At 42.2% G+C, this 20,423-nt stretch overlaps 1 protein-coding gene and 1 non-coding gene across 2 annotated transcripts in view; one reads left to right on the top strand and one right to left on the bottom strand.

Moving 5' to 3' along the window:
• Positions 1 to 14,836: 14,836 nt before the first annotated feature.
• Positions 14,837 to 14,918, bottom strand: TRNAS-UGA (transfer RNA serine (anticodon UGA)). The gene has a single exon. It is a non-coding gene; the product is annotated as a tRNA-Ser (tRNA).
• Positions 14,919 to 15,691: 773 nt separating this feature from the next.
• The window catches only part of CTNNA3 (catenin alpha 3), a 1,903,490-nt gene continuing 1,898,758 nt past the window's right edge, over positions 15,692 to 20,423 (top strand). The window contains exons 1-2 of the mRNA XM_063637177.1: positions 15,692 to 15,988; positions 16,325 to 16,447. The gene's annotated coding sequence lies outside the window, so the exon portion shown is untranslated. The remainder of the gene's footprint in view (positions 15,989 to 16,324; positions 16,448 to 20,423) is intronic.

The following is a 20,423-nucleotide window of genomic DNA, read 5'->3' as shown; positions in this document are numbered from 1 at the left end:
TAAGATTGATGTGGAAGCTTAGATGAACATTTTAGGATGTTATGAAATAGGTGATACAACACTGAAAATATGTTAAATATCACTAAATGATGTTATAATGAATTGTCACTAGATGGTGGCCTTCAACAAGGTAGCGATATGTCTGTTTTGTTGACCACCATGTCCTTAGCATACAAAAATGTTGCCACAGTCTGGGCATGGTGGTTCATGTCTGCAATCCCAGCACTTTGGGTGGCTGAGGTGGGAGGATTGCTTGAGCCCAGGAGCTCAAGACCAGCCTAGGCAACATAGTGAGACCTTCCACCTCTACAAAAAAATTAAAATATCAGCCAGGCATGGTTGCATGCCTGTATTCCCAGCTACTCAGGAGGCTGAGGTGGGAGGATCACTTGGGTCCAGGAGGTTGAGGTTGCATTGAGCTGTGATCACGCCACTGCGCTCAGCCTGAGCAACAGAGTGAGACAGTGCAGTGGCAGGATCATGGCTCATGGCAGCCTCAGCCTCAATCTCCCGAGTTCAAGCCATCCTCCCCCTTCAGCCTCCCTAGTAGCTGGGACTACAGATGTGCACCACTGCACTCCAGCCTGGGTGACAAAGTGAGACCTTGTCTCAAAAAAAAAAAAAAAAAAAAAAGAAAAGAAACGTTGCTATACATTGATTACCTTTTCTACCACCAAATCATGATCTTACAGTTTCTTCCACAATGATACTTTTGGAGAATGGCCTGAGAAGGAGCTGTTGCTGGGCTATATTCTCCTTCTCCCTCCTCCCAGCCTCATTACCCCTGCCACCTCGAATATTCTCAGTATAGATATGCTTTCTATGCCAAGGATCTATACTAGTTTCCTAAAGTGTGATCAGGACAGCACTGCATCTCAGTTGTTTTAAAAGGTGTAGATTCTTAGGCTCACCCCACATCTACTGAATCAGAATCTCCAACAGTGAGGTCCAGGGATTGTGTTTTTAATAAGCTCTCTTAGATGATTCTTCTAATGTTTGAGAACCTCTGATGTAAGAAGAACCTTCTACAGCCTTGGAGCCTGGTGGGTCAAGGAAGATACTTCCTCAAATAGCCTGTGAGGTAAGAAAAGAGTGAGGAGTGAAAGTTTAGATCACAATAGACACATGTATCTCAGATTCAGTCAGTTAAGCCCAGCTACCCCTAATATCTCCCAAAGTGGATTCTGAACCATTACATTGTCAATGAGGAGCAGAAAGTGATGTGAGTTAGTTACTGTTATCTTTCAGGCTGCATTTTGCTTTGTATCAGTTATTTTTAATGCTGGAATGTGAGGCAAGATGGGTAAAATGGGGAAGGGGTAGATAAATCTTAAAATCTAACAGAGTTATAAACTTTCCAAACAGTAGATATTAAGACTATATACCCTCAACTTGAAATTTATTAGCCTCTTTCCTTTGAAATTACTATCTTACCACCATGATGCTCGATTGTTTCAGTAAGGATGCTCCCAAGAGTCAATTTCAGCTGCAGTTTTAGGGCCTAATAACTGATTTGGTAGAAAGTTAAAAAGCCAGAAATTGAATAGCAAATTCAATTTAGTAGCAACTAGTAATCAAAGAAAAGCAAACCAAACAAAACTGAGTGTGTCTGCCTAGTAAATGAGCAAAAAATAAAAAAGGGGAAAAAAAAAGCTGTAAGTGATAATACTCAATGTAGTTGAGGGTTCCATGATTCCAGTTTTCTTATACATTCTTGGTGGCCCTAAACATGGGTATAATTCTTTAGCAATGCAATTCAGAAATACATATTTAGAGCCATAAACATGTTCATATCCTCTGCCTTAATATTTGCATTCTTGGAACTATAGAGCTAGGACTAAAGGAATGACACGAATTATGGAAAAAAGCTTGTATCATAAAGATACACATAACAACATTACATGCAAAGTAAAAAAAGAGTTTAAGTGTGCAACAGTTGATTTCTTAAATTTGATGCAGCTACTTTGTAGTCTACTATAGAGCTGTTAAAAACAATGATTATGTCTCCAGAGACAGAACCAAAAAGGAAAAATAAAAAAAAAGCATGATTATGAAGGCAAAGGAGCAGCAAAAAGCCCGTAAGATAACTTTAATGAAAAATACAAAATATATGATGTTATCTTTTGTGCATCTCTCTATGTTTGAAATAGTCAATGATTTAATGATTTAATTTGTAATTTCGTAATTCTTATTTTTTGAAATGATTAGCCATAGTGTTAAGAATTTTTTTTGGGGGGGTGCTGGGGGCGATGGCTCATGCCTGTAATCCCAGTGCTTTGTGAGGCAGAGGCAGGAGGATCACTTGAACTTAGGAGTTACAGATCAGCCTGGGCAACATAGCAAGATCCCATCCACACAAAAAAGAAAAAAATTAGCTGGGCATGGTAATGCATGTCTTTAGTTCCAGCTACTCTGCAGGCTGAGGTGGGAGGATGGTTTGAGCCCAGGAGCTCAAGGCTGCAGTGAGCTGTTATTGTGCCACTGCACTCCAGCCTTGGCAATTTTTTTTTTTGAGACAGGGTGTTGCTATGTTACCCAGGCTGTACTGAAACTCCTGAACGCCAGTGATCCTCCCACGTCAGCCTCCTGCCTTAGCCTCCTGAGTAGCTGGGACTGCAAGCATATGCCACCATCCCCCTAATGATTTAATTTTTAATATAATCATATATTAGACAATATAAATATAGGAAAGATCAATATGTTAAGGTGCTGGATTATGGATGATTATTTTCTCTATTTCCCAAGTTTTTTGTAAGTCAGAGTCCCAGCTATCTCCTGTTTGTCTTTCCAGACCCACTCCATGTCCTGTTCTCAGACACAGAGGTTGAGTAGTCGCATTTGGCCAACAGGGAGGCCTAACTGGGGAGCAGAAGAAGGGAGATGAGTGAGGTGGTGTATTATCACCCCAGCTCCCTCCCAGAAGGATCACCTTGCCCTGGTTGTGTCCTCTTTAGCAATGCAATTTAGGAGTATACATTTATTCTTCCTCAGGGGCAGCTCTCGCCTCAGAACTTTCTCCTTCAGGAATCTGGAGGCTGCCCTCTCCCTTCTTAGGGGTGATGGCATCTCAGTGTCCCTTGTGGTTTGTTTATACTCTCCCTATACCTTTGTAGTCTTTTTATTAAATCTGAATAGAATTGTTCTAATTTGACTGTGCTTTCTGTTTCCTGCTGAGATCCTGACTCATATAAGAAGTCTGATACTTTTATCTTTTAAAAAATATAGACAGCATCCACCAGAACCTGTGACATTGCAGCCTGAAGAGTCATGACAAGAAAATGTTACAGCTTTGTGGTAGATTTTAGCTGGAAAGATGAAAACCTCCCTATTTCCCCAGTAGCCAAACATTACCCTCACTGAGAAATCCTCAAATGTAGTAGTAATAATAATAGAGAGTGAAAAAGAGCAACTAAAAAACTGAGATGTGAAGATACGGCCTAGCCGGTAACAGGTTGGATGTTTTATAGAGACAATCTTGAGAAAAATGGTTTAAGTGTTATTTTTTAAAAAAGAAGTTTAAAAAGCAGTGGGGAAAAAAAACCCAAAGAATAATTCAGAAAGACATACTACTTGAAGGTATTGCTGATGTATTAATACGTGCTAGAAATAAGTGGCTCAGGAGGCATCAATATGCCTCAGCCCTGGTCATTTTTCAAGCCTGGATGAATGTAAACCAAAATCAAATAGTCACAAGTAGATTTGAACGATATATTGGCTAATTTTTGTGGCAAAAGCAGGAATAGGAGAAGCCGTAGATAACAGCATCTCTGAGCCTTTTTGACTGCATTTTAGAAATAAATTGGTTTCCAGAATGAATGTACCTTCAAGTCAGTCTTGCAAAGGAGTTGGGATTGTGTCATGATATACATGTGGGTATTGAAAAAAATTCAGAGTTATACATCTTACCCCTGAAAGGTTCTGCAAGTGGAAGTGGAACTGAGAGTGGGTCTCATGGATCTCCCATCCCTCTCTTGCTTTATAAATGACCCTTGCTACTCTGCAGGGAAGGCTGCAGACCTACTTTCTCTGTAACTCCAGTCATTATCTGTCCCTCTTATGAGCCAGAGGCAGTGAGTGTTACACCCAGAAGGTATTTGAGTTAGTAGAGGCTATGGTCACAGAAATTACGACTGGAGCATCTTGAATTGTTAATAAAAAATTCCAGGAAGTCCAGTCATTTCTGGGGAGCTTATGGAGCTAAGGAGAAGGGAGAGGAGACAGAAATAGTAAAGAAAGGAACAGTTTCTAAGAATTGACTTGTTTGAGAAGTCATAAGGTAAAGGAATACTTTTCCTTCTGGCTCTTCCTTTTCCCTGGAAATGGAATAGACTGAGGTGGGAGTGAGTGTGCTTCCTTTTTCTAGGGTATTTGTGTAGGCTGTGCTTCTAGGACTGCTGAACTGCAGTGATTTCTTGTGCCCAATTCCTGATACCTGAACAAAGGGCTGACCCCTTCTAATTCTGGATGACGGGTTAAGATTCCTGCTTTAGAAAGTCTCACATATACAAGAGTTTTTTTTTTTTAATGAAGCATTTGTTTTTGGGAAATCAAAAGATTAGAAACAACTTTAATGGTCTTCAATAGGGATTTGGTTAAATAAATAATGATCTATTTATTCTGAGGCAGTGAGCTCTACCTGCAGCTGGCATTTGAGTTAGCAGAGGCCACTTTTAATGAGCAAACTCTTCATACAGAAAGATAGTGTATAGCTTTAAATAACAAAAGCAGGGTTCAGAACATTTTGAATAATATGCTAACATTTGTGTACAATATGTATATGTTCTTGTATGTGCATAAAGAATACATTGAAATAAAAAGTAAGAAACTGATAACTGATGGCCTTTGGGAAGGGGACCTCGGTGGCAGGAGGACAGGGGTGAGAGGGAGCCACTGTGATTTTTGAACGATGAGAATATATTACCTATTCAATAAGCAAATTAATATTATTTAATAACAAAAATCACTGCTTTGTCTTGACATGAAATAAGATTCTTGGTGTTTTAATTCTTGACTGTTTTTCAAGTATACCTAGCTTTTCTGGAGTATATCTTTATCATTTTTAATTTTTTTGAGACACAGCCTTGCTCCATCACCCAGGCTGGAGAACAGTGGTGTGATCTTGGCTCACTGCAACCGCTGCCTCCCGGGGTTCGAGTGATTCTCCTGCCTCAGCCTCCCAAGTAGCTGGGACTACAGGTGCCCGCCACCACGCCCAGCTAGTTTTTGTATTTTTAATAGAGATGGGGTTTCACTATGTTGGCCAGGCTGGTCTCGAACTTCTGACCTCAAGCCACCCGCCTGCCTCAGCCTCCCAAAGTGCTGGGATTACAGGCATGAGCTACCATGGCCGGCCTTGGAGTATTTCTTGAAAATGAGACCGAACATAAATTAGTTGCTTATATCTATTTAAATTTATTTGTGTGTATGTTCTTAAATCTATGTGTGTGTATGTGTGTGGAGTGTGTGTGTGTGCATGTTGAGGAGTGTGTATATTCCAGGAAACCATTAAGGACTGGAGAAGTTTCTAGCCAAGGATGTCAATGTGTGAAAGTACCAGAAATTGCTATTCTTTTCTGTGGGAGTGTGTAAGGCAGCCTAACTGGTCTTATGGAGTCATGCTGGGCAGTAGAATGAGACAAAGTTGAAAAGATGTTAGGGCCAAATTATGAAGGGCCTTGCGAATGAAACTGGGAAGCTTGGCCTTTACTCTGCCAGCTATCTACTGGACATCTGCGGGCAGGAGAGAGAGGTGGTCAGAACGGTGTCTAGAAAGAGGCCATGGTGGTTGGGTGTGGTGGCTCACGCCTATAATCCTAGCACTTTGGGAGGCCGAGACAGGCAGATAACCTGAGTTCAGGAGTTCGAGACCAGCCGGGCCAACATGGTGAAAACCTGTCTCTACTAAAAATACAAAATTAACCGGGCGTGGTGGTGCATGCCTGTAATCCCAGCTACTTGGGAGGCTGAGGCAGGAGAATCGCTCGAACCTGGGAGGCAGAGTTTGCGCCACTGCACTCTAGCCTGGGCACCAAGTGCAAAACTCCTTCTCACAACAACAACAACAACAACAACAAAAAAAAAAAAAAGAAAGAGGCAATGGTGATAGTGACTAAACAGCCTTATCCAGTCCAGGGATGCCAGGAGAGAAGGCTCCTCCAAGTCTTTCCTTTCAAGGATAGAATATCTCACATTCAGGGGTCATTGACACATATCATGCAGTTGATGTATATTTTTTAAAAAGTGTTCAGAGCTGAACCTGGAATGATGAATGTTACACAGGCTGGGGAATTATATTGTAAAACCAATCATGAGCTATAATAGGCACCAAAAAAAAAAAAAAAAGGGCCTAGATCAGAGAGAATGTCAGAGCAGCTGCTGTTAGCCTCTCAGAGACGGCCTCATGCAGTCCCAAACACATCCTCAGCTAGAGTCAACTCTGGGCAGCTTTGTACATCAACTCCCAGGGAACTTGTTCCTGCCTTTATCCAGCTCAGAGAGACAAAAGAGCAAAGAACATTCCACTCCTTCAATAACATGAGTCAAATGGCCTTTTTTTATCCCTGCCCAGTGGCTCCCTTGAGTTGGTTGCAGATACCTCTATGAGGGACCCATTCTGGCTAAAGGGGAAGAGAATACCAGCATGTGATCTCATCTTCACTTCCTCATCTGTAAACTAGCTGTGGTCTGTTTTGGATGTTAAATGAATGAACACTCATCACAGTGCCTGACCTGTGGTTAGAACTTAGAAAATGGCAGTGACTGCTGACAATGCCATGAGGTAGAAGTAATTATTACCACTTAGTGGATAAGGAAATTAAGGCTCAGAGAGGTTATGCAAACTGCCCAAAGTTACATAGCAAGAAAGGGAAGGAGCCTATATTTGATGCTTGGTTGCTCTGACTTCAAAGCGTCTGTTTTTCCTATTCCTTCAAATTACTTCACAAATAAACTTGCAAGCCTGGTTTCAGGTTACATCTTAACATGCTCAAGGGCTGAAAAGCTTTGTTTACAACAGCAGATACAGTATAACTACAGAGAAAGGAGAAACTAGGTAAGCATTTCCAGGTATTGCACCCCATCCGCTGGCAAGTGGAGCAGACAATCACAGTGTGCAGGAGAGGATTCTGGAAGGATTTGGGCCATTCTGATGTATTGAGATAAAATGATCTTAAAAAACATTCATGTCCTTTCTTGGTATCTTTGTGTTAATGGAACTCATGAGATTTCTCGGATTTATATAAACCAGGAAGAACTAGTGAAACGTTAACCAGCCTCTTGACAGCGTCCCACTTAATGATATCTTCACAGTGATAACTTGGGAAGAACTTTTTTATTACAGTGAGGAGAGTCCTCTAGAGCAGAAATAAACTATAGCCACAGGCCAAATCCAGCCCACTGTTTTTGTAAACAAAGTTTTATTGGAACACAGTCACACTCATTTGTTTACAGATTATCTATGGCTGCTTTTGTGATACACAGGCAGAGTTGAGTAGTTGCAACAGAAACCATATGGTCTGCAACACCTAAAATATTTACTGGTTGACCTGTAGAAAAAGTTGCTAACTAATCCCTGCACTAGAGGTGGGTACCAAAGTTAAGTGCAGCATTTCTGTGCTCCAACATCCTAAGCACAGGTTATTGCAAAACACTAGCATTCTGTCTCCAGTGATGTATATGTCTTTACATCTGGAAGACAAGTAGCTTTCAGAGGGACACTGTGTATATTCATCTCTTGGAATGACTTGCAGTGTCAGATAAAATGTGTCTAGAGTTCATGTGCTGAACAATTTTTTTTTTTGAGACCGAGTCTTGCTCTGTTGCCCAGGCTGGAGTGCAGTGGCACAATCTCGGCTCACTACAACCTCCACTGCCCGGGTTCAAGAGATTCTCTGGCTTCAGCCTCCGAGTAGCTGGGATTACAGGCATGCGTCACCACGCCCAGATAGTTTTTGTGTGTTTAGTAGAGACGGGGTTTCACCGTGTTGGCCAGGCTGGTCTCAAACTCCTGACCTCAAGTGATCTGCCTGCCTTGGCCTCCCAAACTGCTGGGATTACAGGTGGGACCCACCATGCCTGGCCTTAACAAATGTTTTGATAATTGTGTCTCAAATGAATATGTTTGGGAGGGAAATATATTCCCCAAGAACCTTTGTAGACCTATGTTATGTAGGAGGTTTTATTAGAATAAAAATTAAAAGAACAAAGGGGGCTCTGAGATCCCTGGGGTGGGGACCAGGAGATTTATGAGTCCAGCAGACAGGAGCTGTGCCCTACCTCAGCCCCTGAGTGAGAAGCTTGTCAGCCCTAGTCTCTTCTCCACCCTGACCTCAAGCAGCAGAAAGCATCACAAGCATAAAGCCCACAGTCCACGTCCTCTGTCACTGGATTCTTCTAAATAGTCTGAGATATGAATGGAGAACTGGCCTTGCTCATGCATGCCTCCCTTGGCAGCCCAGCACCAGACAAAGCAGCTAAGGTAAGACTAAGTCCATCACAACCACTCTCTGGGCTGTGAGAGCCTGTCTCAGGACCTAGGACCCGAGGCGAGGGAAGGGAATGGATATTTTAAGAGCATGTGTGTGGGATGGTGGGAAGGAAACAGAAATAATTCATTTCCTGGGGCTTCTAGTCTATGAGCTTCGGTGAGCTTGACTGACCAACTTCATGCAGATTGGGAAAGAAACTAGTCATTGGAACAAGAGCTGAAAGCTCTATGTTTTCTTCATCAGTGCTTCAGATAGAACAGGATATCTGTTTTACCTGAAAATTCCAGTGTCAGAGCCTCTGTTTCTCTCACCCCTGCAGGAGCTAAGACTTAGGTATTATTATTAGTTGTTTGCACTCTAGTATGTAGAAAGAGCCTTAGACCAGATGTTTTTGGGGACATGGGCATACTGGGAAACAAGACTCCAGAAATGGGCATTCCCTCCAGAGGGGACTTGAAATGCAAGCTTTACACTGGTTGTAGGCCAGCCCTATCTCTCACTTCCTTTTTCTACTGCCTCACTACACAACAGTGCCTCCATTAACGAAAACTTTGAGGATGAAACTCCTTTACAATGAACATGTTGAGTTAAAACAGAACAACAGCTTCATAAATCACGCTAAACAGTGCTGCAATATAGCAAATGGTTGAGCTGCAATATTCCTGCAGATCTATGCAGTCAGGGCACAGATCTCTTCAGGCACAGTTTTGATTCATCCCCAAAGTTGCAGGAAAACAGAGTTTACCCTCTGTTTCCCACCCCTTCAGATGTTCTGAGACCTCTTGTTTTCTGATCCTCACAATCACAAAATTCACTCAACAATATTACTTATTGAAGGCCCATTAAATAGCAGATAAGGGGATTTTGTGGTTTTACACACGTGTGCACACACACACACAGACATTAAGCAAATATTTCACACTAAAATATCACAAAGCTTGATGCGTTGTGAAGAAAAAGAGTAAAATGGTATGAAATTACATAAGAAGGAGGACTGATCAGTTTGATGGGGAGGGAGACATTGGAACATGTACAGAATTCTTAAGGTGGGAAAGAGTTTGGCCTCTTCAAGAACTAAAAGAAAAGAAAGTACATTTGGCTAAAGAATGACAGGGAGAGGCCCAGTAATTATGCCATGCAGGATCATGGAGAGCTATAGGGTCATGCTAGCGATTCTAGTCTTTATTGTAAAAGCACATGGAAATCCCCAGAAGAGTTCTCAGGAGGAAGGTTATAAGACCAAATGTGCATTTTCAAAGAAAAATTTATTTTATGGAGAACAGATTGGAGGGGAGGAAGAGTGGATTGGAGGAGATAATTAAGAGGCCGAGAAGTAGTTGAGATGAGACGTAGTGTTGATTTGGACTGGGTGGTGGTAGTAAATATGGAACAAAGTGGATTCTCAGCATATTTAGGGACAAACTCAATGGCACTTGGGTTGAATAGGAAATGGGTTAAGGAATAGGGAAATATCAGGATCATTCCAAGTGGGTGTGTCCTGCTCCATGGCTGGAAATGCCACAAACTGGAATGGATTTGGGACCTGGATTTAGAAGGGAAGGATAATTGTAAATTCAGCATTCCTACAGATTAACTGATTACAATTTGCAAAAAATTCACTTCAGTCTATTTATGTTTAAAACCTTTGAACACTGATCAGAAAGTTGCAGGATTTAATTTCTACTAAAGGAAGTAGGTAGAAAAACATTTGGGAGAAGGGGACCTTGATATTATAACTTCCTCTGCCTTCGAAGAGGGGTCTGATTGCAGGCATGTCGAGGCACAGGGACAAGGCTAAATTGCTGTGTAACATAAAAGAATGAAAAAGTTGGGGTCTTGAGAGAAAATCCTCAAGACAGTTCATCATGTGAGGTTGGGTCAGAAAAAGCTGGCTTGAGGGGATGCACAGGAGGGTTGGTAGTGGGTAAGAGAACTCTGGAGAAGAGAAATATGGAAAGAGGAGTGGAAATGGTTTCCTCTGAGAAGAGTGCATTGCAGAACCTCTTCCACATCCACCCCCACCCCCTCCATGGATTTTTCTTTGCTCACCATGGAGAGAGCTAAACCTTGAGTTGCATGGAGGCCACATGGAAAGTGAACATCCTCAAGGAGACAAAGGTGGGGGTGACCCATGGAGGCAGAGGTCTGTTTGTACTTGCCTCCTGGTTCTGTCTGCCCTTTCAGTGCTAGAAGACAAAGAATGGGAAGAAAAGGTAAGGAAAAAATATGGAAAGGGAAGGAAGGGTACATAGGCTGTTGTCCTCTGCCCTCTTTTATATTAAAACTATTCTAGGTGGGGGATACTCAACATTACAATAAATTATACTAAGGCAAAGATTAGTGACCTTCAAAAGGAGAACAACATGTTAAGCCCCTCCTTTCTCTCCCACTTTTTTTGGGCATTCTAGGGGTGAAGTATGGACGTGTGCTGACATACATTCATTCATTTCTTCATAAAAAATTTGAGTCCCTTCTCTGTGGTATGTAGGGGCACAAAAATAAGAGATATGATCCCTTTACACGTTCTTGGGGAGTTTACCATTTAGTGATAAGAAAGGCAAACAGGCGGAAATAGTGCAATGTGAGCCTTGCTATAATAGGAAATGGGAGAATTAAAGGGGCTTCCGGAGGCTGAGCACTGTAGCTCAGGCCTGTAATCCCAGCACTTTGGGAGTCTGAGATGGGAGGATCCCTTGAGCCAGGAATTTGAGACCAGCCTGGGCAACATAGTGAGACCCTGTCTCTACAAAAAAAATTAGCTAGGTATGGTGGTGTTCACCTGCAGTCCAAACTACTCAGGAGGATGAGGTGGGAGGACCAATTAAGTCCCAGAGGCCGAGGCTGCAATGAGCTGTGATTGCCACTGTACTCCAGTCTGGGTGACCAGAGCAAGGCCCTGCCTCAAAAAAAAAAAAAAAAAAAAAAAAAAGAAAAAGAAAAAGAAAAAGAAAAAATATAAAAAATAGGGTGGCTTTATTTATTTATTTATTTATTTGGAGATGGAGTCTTGCTCTGTCCCCCAGGATGGAGTGCAATGGCACAATCTGGGCTCACTGCAACCTCCACCTCCTGGGTTCAAGCGATTTTCCTACCTCAGCCTCCTGAGTAGCTGGGACTACAGGTGTGCACCATTATGCCCAGCTAATTTTTGTATTTTTAGTAGAGACAGGGTTTTTCCATGTTTGCCAGGCTTGTCTTGAACTCCTGACCTCAGTTGATCTGCCCACCTCGGCCTCCCAAAGTGCTGGGATTACAGGTGTGAGCCACCGCATCCTGCCTAAGGGGTGGCTTCTGAATCAGTCTGGGAGATTTTGCAGGAATGCTTTCCCTAAGAAGTGGGACTTGAAAGAATACGAGTTTTCTCAGCAGACAATGATGGGGTGAGAGGGGGTGATATCTATAACTTTTGGAAGCCAAAAAAAATTTTTTTTTGAATGGGGCTGATTTAAGCAGAAACTCATAGGAACTTACTGGAAGGATACTGAATAGTTTGTAGAATTGCCAAGAAGGCTGCGAAATCAGTTTTGGGAAGTAGAACAGCAGTAAGTTAGGGTAGGCAGAGTCCAAGATCACAGCAGAATGATGCTACAAAATTAGTCTCATGCAGACCCTACTGTTTGTTGCTGAACAGCTGTAAACTCTAGTTGCAGCTCTGGCCCTGGCAATCCCTGTGAGTGTCATTGTTGCCTCTGCCCACTGCAAGGACAGATTTCTGTCCTACCTGCTTTTTGTATTATTAATAATAGCTTTTGATTGAAAGTTGGGGATGGGCACATCTGATTGGCTGAGCCTAGGTCACATGCTGCCTCCTCAGCTGCAAGGGAGGCTGAGACAGCAAGTATGTGACTTTTTCAGCTTCTATGCTGGGAGTGGGGTTGGGAGTGGATTACAGCCTCACACCTAGGTTCAAAAGGAAAGCAAGTCCCCTAAAGAAGAAGGGATTTCAAATGCTAGGTAGCCCTCTTCCTCTAGTGAGGGGACAAGGGTGAAGATATTCCAGGTAGTTGCACGTGAACATGTTAAAAAGGCCCAAAGTTATGAGCCAGCATGCAGTGCTGGGAGGTCTTCCAATAACTCCAAAGGAGAAGGAGAAGGGTGGGAAGGCCAGAAAGGAAGGCAGGGGACTTGTCTTGAAGGCCCAATGTCTATAAGCTTTGACTTTCCTGTTATATGACTGTGGTAGACATAACTGATTTTCACTTAGTACCATCTAATTTTCCTTCCCAATTTCAATTTGGGGAGCAATATACCCAGCTAAACTTCCTCAAGATTCCTTCTAGCTAATGATAGCCATGATACACAGTTTGGGTAAATGAGATATAAAAGAGGGTTCTTCTCTCTCCCCTTCTTGGCTGAATGCATGTGTAAGATCTGAAGGTATAGCAACCATGTTGGGACTATGAGATGAAAAGCTGTATATGCATATTAAAAATGGCAGAGCAGAAAGCTGGAAAGAGGCCTGTTTCCTGTTCCATCTGAGAATTTCCTATTCCCAGATTTCTTTGTTCTTTCTTTCTTTTTTTAAAAATGCTGACAAGTGACTATTTATTTGAAAAAATTTCTTCAAACAATAAGATATGATTAAACAAGAAAAAAGAGTTGTCAAATGAAGCCACCTTTACAGCTTGGAGAGTACCATTTAGAAATAAAATTGATCATTAATTTGCCTTTTTGATGGAATGTTTTAATTTATAATTTTGGATTTTGGATATCTCTCCTTCTTGGATTAACTTTTTTTTTTTTTTGAGATGGAGTATCACTCTTGTTGCCCAGGCTGGAGTGCAGTGGCGTGATCTCGGCTCACGGTAACCTCTGCCTCCCGGTTCAAGCGATTCCTCTGCCTCAGCCTCCTGAGTAGCTAGGATTGCAGGTCCCTGCCCCCATGCTCAGCTAATTTTCATATTTTTAGTAGAGATGGGGTTTTCACCATGGGGCCAGGCTGGTCTCGAACTCCTGACCTCAGGTGATCCACCCGCCTTGGCCTCCCAAAGTGCTGGGATTACAGGCACGAGCCACTGCGCCCGGCCAGTATTGACATTTTACTATAGTGTCAGGTATTTTTTTAAATTTTTAAATGGAAACAAGTAAGTTACACACTATTTCATTCTCTTGGACACAGGAATGGTATTAATCTCCTAGGTTTTTTGAGACAAATCCCTATGAGTTTAAGCCGCTAGAATTGCATTTTCTGTTATTTGAAGCTGAATGTAATCCTGATAAAGGAAAGGTGACCAGTTAGGAAACTAATACAGCTGCTTGTGACTTAAATGGGGACAGAAAGGGTGGAGATTGGGCAGAGAGGATGGATTGAAAATGTAAATGTGGTGAGTGTGTGTGTTCAGCCAAGTCTCAAATAGGATGGGGCTGTGTGGGTGGAATCCGCTTAGATACCACAGAAAACTATCCCTAGCCTTGAGGTATCAGGTATGTCCATAAGAGCACCTGGGAAGCATGGGGTGGGAGAGAGATGGTGAAAGTGGGTTAAAGGTAGCAGACAGGGGATGTGTAGGGTCCCAAAGACTAACCTCACAATTTTCTTATTTAAAACATAATACTGGGTCCATGTAGAAATTTTAGAAAACCTAGTTAAGGAAATAATTATTTAAGAAAATAAAAATCTTCCCAAATCACACCACCCAGGGATAATAATCCCTGCTAACATTTTGGTGTATTTCTTTCCAGCCTCCATTCATTCTCCATCTCTCTCTTTCTCTCCCATTCTTCCCACATAGATGGGTATATACATGAATTGCTTAACAAAAATATGATCATAGTATGATATGCTGTTTTTTGATCTGTCCTACTTTTTGCATTTGGCAATGCATTGGGAAGGCCCTCACACATTATTAACATCATTTTAATGCTTACATGCATAGTGTTCCATTATGTGGATGTATTTGTTTTATAAGTAGAACTTTAAAATTGCTATTATTTCCCATTTCATATCACTTTTGGATGTGGTCTGGAAACCGTTGGTAGTGATTCTGGGATGGAAGGGAAGGTGGCATAGATTTGTTCTTAGTTTTAGTGAGCTGATAGCTTGCTCAGGCTGTGATAGCCCGAAAACTTGCGTCAATATTTATATTCATTTTATTTCTATTTTGCCACCTTGCTCTTCTCATGGAGCACAAAGAGTTACCTTGCCTTTTAGGACAGTGGAAGGATTTTCCTCTTGGTGTAAACAGTGCATGTTTGCAGCACTGACGTTTATTGGCTTTTCTATGGAGTATAAAACCACTCCGTAGGCGCGCCATTTAGCTGACAGGCATTGAAAATACAGAGAAGAGTAAAAGTTTTCATTTGAAGGTGTCTATTAAAAAAAAAATCGAAAAAATACAAGCACCCACTTCCGCAGCGAGCAGGGTTCGAACCTGCGCGGGGAGACCCCATTGGATTTCAAGTCCAACGCCTTAACCACTCGGCCATCGCTGCCACAGGGACACTCGGGAGGCGGAGACACTTTAGTGTAACAACACTGCGCTCACGCCAGGCCCACAAGAAGGCGGAGCGCGCACCCTTTGAGTTCCGCTCGATGCGAAGCCGCGGGGCTGAGGGCTCGGGGTGCGGCAACTACAGGGTAGACGCTAAGAAATAATAGAAACCACCCCAAATAGAGGTACATTCAGAACTTAGAAACTCTTCCCTTCGCTGTGCTCTGAAAATCGCAACCTTGCCTGGCTTCTGGTCGCTGACCTGGTTTTCGCCCTCCCGCTTCTTTATTAGGTCTACGAGAGGGCCGTGAAACAAAAAGATGTGTTCTGTTACGTGCTGCGGGCCCGCGCTCCCGAAAATTTGGCATTTCTGCGAGAGAAGCGTCTTCTACGGCGTTTCCCGCCAAGACTGGGGGCGTCGCCTTCAGAACACTTTCTTCTGCGCATTGAGGCTGGAAGAGTGAGGTGTCGGGATGCTGCCTGTGGGCTCGTCCCTCCCCCTTCCCAGCCCCCTCGGGCTTCTGCCCAAGCAGCCGTCTCCCATTTTTTAAATCCCCAGTGATCCCTTCATTGCCGAGCTCAACTGGGAGACGTCGGGCCGCAAGTGTGCTCTCTGCTCTCTCAGGAGAGGGGTGGCCGCGGACGTGGTCTGAGAACCAAGTTCTGCGCATTAGTCTGCATTGAATACCTTTAAATGCCATTAATGCCTTCTGGTGTTCTGTGTGGCTTCTGCCCTAGGAGCTTTACCCGCGTTATTTCGTTAAAGCCCTGAGAAGCGAGGTCTGTGCTGTCTTCGCCTACCTCAGGGCACTGAGGCCCGGGGTTGTGCCGTGGGTGGGCGCGGCTGATTCCAGAGCGCATGCGCAGCCCTTGTCACGTGGCGCCACAGAAGCGCCAAGTTCTGTTGATAGGCAATTTGAGAAAAGTAACAGAAGGCCTTTTACTAGTTTAAGTTTCTAGGAGTGTTCATGGAAACCCCACTTCCCTTCTCATAATGGTACATTTCATAATAAGGCAGGAAGGCAACTCGACCTTTGGAAGCCTCTATGTTAAGTGACTCCGCTTGATAAGGTGTGTAACTTTTCTTGAGACCTTCCATACCGTTTCTCGAAACCAAATTATGGTGCTGAGTGTCTACACCCATTTAATTGTGGAAGAGAGCAGACTATTTGAGACTTGTAAGGATAAATTTTGTCTGAGATTGTTCTTTTAGGAATTTTATATATATTTTTTATTTTGGCAGAGCTACAGGAGGGATCCCATTTTCTCTATGAATACTGCATGTGAACAAAGTAATTCCCAACATTGCCAGGCATGAATTTTATCGTAAACACAAAATTCACTTGCAATTTTTCCAATAGATATTGTCCAAGAACTACATTTTTGTTTTTTAAATCTTGTTCTTAGATTGTACCTATGTAGCAGGACGAGCTGCAGACAAAACTCCTTGGACACCAAGTTAAAGGAGGAAGCGCTTTATTTGGCTGGGAGCATCGGCAAGACTTACGTCTGAAAAACCGAGATCCACGAGTGAGCAATTCCTGGCCCACTTAAGGGCTTACAACTCTTAAGGGGGTCCACGTGAGAGGGTCGTGATAAATTGGGCAAGCAGCGGGTACGTGACTGGGGGCTGCATGCACCAGTAATTAGAATAGAACAGAATAGGACAGTGCTTTTCTATACAATGTCCCTAATCTATAGATAACATAACTGATTAGGTCAGGGGTTGATCTTTAACTACCAGAGCCAGGGTGTGGCACCGGGCTGTCTGCCTGTGGATTTCATTTCTGCCTTTTAGTTTTTACTTCTTTCTTTGGAGGCAGAAATTGGGCATAAGACAATGTGAGGGGTGGTCTCCACCCTTACCTATGCTCTGTGATAACTTAGAATTTAACCTTACGTAATTTTACTCGTTGTATTTTGATCTTGAAGCCCTTTTTATCTTTCCTTCTGTGCAATTGAATGATGATAATGTTTACTCAAAGCTCCTTTTCTTCCATAACCTTCCCTTCCCCTTTAAAGAATCCTCTTCACTCGCTTAAAAGCTTGACAGTAATGGGAATTGATTATGGCTAACATTGCTCAATAAAAGTTTTTACTTTGAGAGGGCCTTTTTTGGGGGAGGAGGGAAAAGCAAGACTATGGGGAAAAGAATCGATTATAAAGTTATTGTGTGTTTTGTGAGAACACTTGTGATTAAAATGTCTTTGCAACATTTCCAGGAAAATACCTATATTTAACATTTAACTTTTAGCTTGTTTGAGTTATTGTAGGCTTTTAAAACAGTGAAATAATCTTTTTTTTTTTTTTTGCTGATTTATCATAGTGCTAGAATGAGCCAAGAGATCAAAATTGTTGATTTCCCACCCCGCCCCCCCCAAAAGTGTGAATTTTCAAATCCAAATGAGTTCTTTTGGCTCCAACCTTAGGTCTTTAGCATTGTCATTTAATGCAGTGAGTGGCAAGTTAGGAATACAGAAGTAAAATTCATGTGTTCCTAATTCATGACAATAATATCATAAAACATTGTTTTGCAACCATGTGCAAATTTCAGTTGGTAAAGGTCCAGTGGTGATCCTGATGATCTCCTCCCTGCCACTCCCTGTTTCTGTTCTTTTTTTTTTTTTTTTTTTGATGGAGTCTTGCTCTGTTGCCGAGGTTAGAGTGCAGTGGCACAATCTCGGCTCACTGCAAGCTCCGCCTCGTGGTTTCATGCTATTCTCCTGTCTCAGCCTCCCGAGTAGCTGGGACTACAGGCACCTGCCACCATGCCTGGCTAATTTTTTGTATTTTTAGTAGAGATAGGGTTTCACTGTGTTAGCCAGGATGGTCTCAATCTCCTGACCTCGTGATCTGCCCGCCTAGGCCTCCCGAGTGAATCACAGGCATGAACCATCACGCCCGGCCCATGTTTCTGTTCTTTTATGTGGCGGTTTCAATTAAGCTAATTTGGGTGTGGAAGGCAAAGATGTTTTGGCTTCCTCAGAAAACCTTTCTTGGTGCCATGTTCAGAGGCAGACAGAATACTGGGAGGAACAGGGCATGTGATTGGGAGCAGTATGGCATTTCTTTGTTCTTTTATAGCAAATCAGAAATTTATTTTAAATTATTTTGATGGTTTTGGGAGCATTTTATAAAATCATAGAAGTTTAATGCTGGAAGAATCATTAAAGTTAGTCCAATCTCTTCATCTACAGGCAGGAAACTGTGGCCCATGAATAGCTTGCCCAAGTTCACATAGCTAATTACAGTCATGCGCCTCATAACAACATTTGGGTCAATGGTGGACCACATATATAGCAGCAGTCCCGTAAAACTTTAATACTGTATTTTCACTGTGTCTTTTCTATGTTTAGATAGATATATTTATATACACAAACACTATTGTGTTACAGTTGCCTACTGAATATGCTGTACAGGTTTGTAGTCTAGGAGCAATAAGCTACTCCAGTGGTCGCCAACCTTTTTGGCACCAGAGACCAGTTTTGTGGAAGATAATTTTCCATGGTATGGTTTTGGGATGATTTAAGCGCATTACATTTATTGTGTACTTTATTTCTATTATTATTACATTGTAATATATAATGAAATACACAGCTCACCATAATGTAGAATAAGTGGGAGCTCTGAGCTTGTTTTCCTGCAACTAGACGGTCCCGTCTGGGGTGATGGGAGGCAGTGACAGATCATCAGGCATTAGATTCTCATAAGGAACACACAACCTACATCACAGTAGGTTGTGCACTTTACAGTAGGGTTCATGCTCCTATGAGAATCTAATGCTGATCTGACAGGAGGTGGAGCTCAGGCGGTAATGTGAGCAATGGGGAATGACTGTAAATACAGATGAAGCTTCACTCTCTCACCCGCTCACCTCCTACTGTGTGGCCTGGTTCCTAACAGGCCACGGACCGGTACCAGTTGGGGACCCCATGGGCTGTATTATATAGACTAAGTGTGTGGTAGTCCATACCATCTAGGTTAGTGTAAGTACACTCTATAATGTTTGCACAATGATGAAATCATCTAAGGATGGATTTTTCAGAACATATCATTAAGCGACACATGAGTGTATTGGCAGACAGGGGTGTAACTTGTAATATTAGCTTAGTGTTCTCACTCATTTTGTTGCCCTCATGTATTATTTGTTAGTCTCTGGCACAATAGCATATAAACTGAGACGTGTAGATGGCAGTAGACAATGCCTCCAGTAGGGAAGAGTCATGAGTTGAATGTTGAAGGCATATGAGATGTCAGATAATGAATGTGTTGTGATGGGTAATTTTTGTTCTTTATTCCAATATCTATCCTCCCAACTGATACTGACACCTTAATTGTACTTAAGGGGCACCACCCCTCTGCCATTGGATGAAACCTTACTTTGTCTGTCAATCAAGGTATCCCACCCTCCTCTGGCCAAGGAGTGGGCATGTGATTGTATTTGTTTTCTATTGCTGCATAAGAAAGAACCATAAACTTAGTGGCTTAAAACAACACAAATTTATTACCTCAGAGTTTCTGTAGGTGAGGAGTGTGGTTATGTGTTGACTGGGTTCTTTGCTTAGGGTCTCATCTGGTCTCAAGGTGGTGACTGGGGCTGCAATCTCATCTGAGGTTTGGGGTCCTCTTCTAAGATAACTAGTTGTTGGCAGAATTCAGCTCCTATGATTGTAAGACTTTCTGGTTGTCAGTAGAGGGGCATTTTCAGTTCCTATAGGCTACCCACTTTTTTCCTTGCCGTGTGGCTGTTTCCACAACATGGTAGTTTGCTTCTTCAAGGTCAGCACAATAATTCCTCTGTAGTCTGCTACAATGGAGTTTTATATAATAGAATGCAATTATGAAAGTGATTATTCTATTATATTCACAAGTCCTGCACAAGTGAAGGGGATTATTTAGGGAGTGTAACAGCAGGGGCAGGAATCTTGGGGACATCTTAGATTTTTGCCTACCACACAATTCAAGCTAGGCCAATCAGACCCCAAATCCTTGTTCTTTCTTTTACACAATTGTATTATGAAAATTTCACACAAAACACGTAGTAACCAACAAGAGGTGATAAAAGTATGGTAATTTTAACTTAGCTGCCTTGTGTGCTTTTGCACTTCACTCAAAAGGAATAGGTTTGACAAAACTGCAGAGTTTTAGAGGCTTTGCCACTATTTAGGATTTCTTTTCTGTAATTTTATATGAATTGGAGAATAACTCTAGGTATATGTTTTGGATACCATATATGAGAGGACTTAGTACAAATTGGACAAAGAAAATTATGAAATTATTGTCAATAAAAACTTCATTAAGATTTAGTCAGTAAATTAAAGGTATTGTGAAAAGTGATGGAAATAATTATCAAGGAATTGCTGCATTGCAAATAACCGTACTTTTAAAGCTTCAGCAATTAATTGTGGGTTGGATTTTAGTCACTGTGGTACTTATACATACATGTTTGAAGAAGATTGAAGACATATCCTAGTTAGCACTAGGGCAGCTTACTTACAGGATTTTC

The sequence above is a fragment of the Symphalangus syndactylus genome, chromosome 4, assembly GCF_028878055.3.
Source record: "Symphalangus syndactylus isolate Jambi chromosome 4, NHGRI_mSymSyn1-v2.1_pri, whole genome shotgun sequence".
Taxonomy (NCBI): Eukaryota; Metazoa; Chordata; class Mammalia; order Primates; family Hylobatidae; genus Symphalangus; species Symphalangus syndactylus.
Note: the sequence above shows the minus strand (reverse complement) of the source record. Positions and strands in the feature narration are given on the sequence as shown.